Below are 1,807 nucleotides of genomic sequence, written 5' to 3' on the forward strand. Positions count from 1 at the left end.
TGTCTGCTTCAAGGTTCATTCAATAATACATAATTCCATTCCAAATAATGATTTGCTCAATTCCTTTGAAGTCTAATTCAAGCCCCATTTCCCCTGAGAAAGCCTGGACCCCAACAATTGTTTCCTTCTTCCATCTTCTGAAAACACACACAGCCTGAAATTGTGTTCTGGCTGTTAGTTATGCGTCCCTTCTCTTCCCAGCTTGATGGGGCAGCTCCTCAAGGTCAAAGGACACTTACTTTTCTTTAACATCATCCGGGAAGCTGGATTCTTGGGTACCCGGCCAATGTTAGGCAGGCTGCTGGTGCTTGACAGCTATTTACTGATTGAAAGAGCCCATAACGATGGCATTTAACCCATGGCAGGCTCCCTGCCCATCCATCTCCTGTGCTACTCGTCCCCATCACACCAGTCATTTCTAGTGAAGACATTATGTTATCCTCTGAGACCTCGACACACACCATCATTTCACACATTGTCAGCTGCATCTATTAATTTTCTTACTGTCAGAGACAGTTAAGAGAGCCTTTGTGGAGACGTCTGAGGATTTGTAAAAATGGAAGCCTGCTTGTTTAGCTCCCCAACCCCACTACACATGGGCTTAGGAACTGTGCAATGTTTAAGTACCAGAGTGAGCTCTATGACTTACAGATAATTGAATCCAGGAGGCAAGAAGGCAACTTAGAAAGAGTGTTTTCTCAATGCACTAGTAGTTTCCAATCCACAGAGCATTTGAAGAACAAACCTAAATCTTCAGGTTCTTCTAGATGTAGACTATACTTAACCCCTAGCAAGTCATAGGTTAGATCAGCCTCTAGACTCACATGCCCAGCAAAGCAAAAAGGGCTTCTCCATACCTTTAAAGGGTCCTGTCATGATTGGATCAAACAGGAGCCCAGCAGGTCACCTTGTAGCAGGCCAGCCTCTGGGTTTTCAAGCAGAACTGTAGCCCTCAATTCATAGCCCCAAACTTTCATCTTCACTTGCTTTTGGCTGTGGTCTCAGGACAGAGACTATCAAGATGAGTCAGTGACTTCCATGACTGAGAGGATCCTTAGAAACCAACATGTCCTGGTCCTCTGAATCAGCTAGAAAGAACTCAATGCAGGAATCAGAAAAGGCTGCTCAAATGGACTTGAACCGTAAAGGTTCAAGTAAAGAGATAGGTTTTGACCTATCTCTTCAGAAACCCCAACTTCATTTGCTTGTGATCCTTTGGGCTCAGCTGCCCTCTGTGTATTAATCATGTCTTCAGATCAGCTTCCCTCCTGGTCACAAAATGGTTGCCAACAGCAACCAAGACTCCACACTTCACTTTTTTATATCCAAAGTTGAAAGAGAGTGCATTTCCCAGATCACTGAACTAAAGCCCCAAGCTTTGTTCTCACTGAACCATTTGTGTGGATTTCCCTGACTGAGTCGGACCAGTCGGGACCATCTAACCATGAAGCCACCAGGCCTGAGAAAGTGTTGGGTGGAAGTGGCCAATCACTATGTCCATTTCCTCCTGCTTCAGAGGAGGAGGATGCTAAACACTCCCCCCCACACACAACCCTTGTCCCCTTCTCAACAGCTTTGCCCTCTCCCTTGGAAAGGGCTTCTGAAAGGAGCACTGTTTGCAATGTCATTCAATATAAGCCAAACTTCAGGAGTCCCAGAAATGTCACAAATCATCCATTGCGCATCTGAAACTGTGAATCATGAAGTCACTAGCCACTTCGGACACAAGTTCCTCCATCAACTGGAACACAACCAAAAAGCCCTCGCAGGTGTGTCTGTAACTCGAGGATAAATCCCTGGCCGTGTG

This window comes from Spermophilus citellus (assembly GCF_964194105.1).
Source record: "Spermophilus citellus genome assembly, chromosome: 1".
NCBI lineage: Eukaryota > Metazoa > Chordata > Mammalia > Rodentia > Sciuridae > Spermophilus > Spermophilus citellus.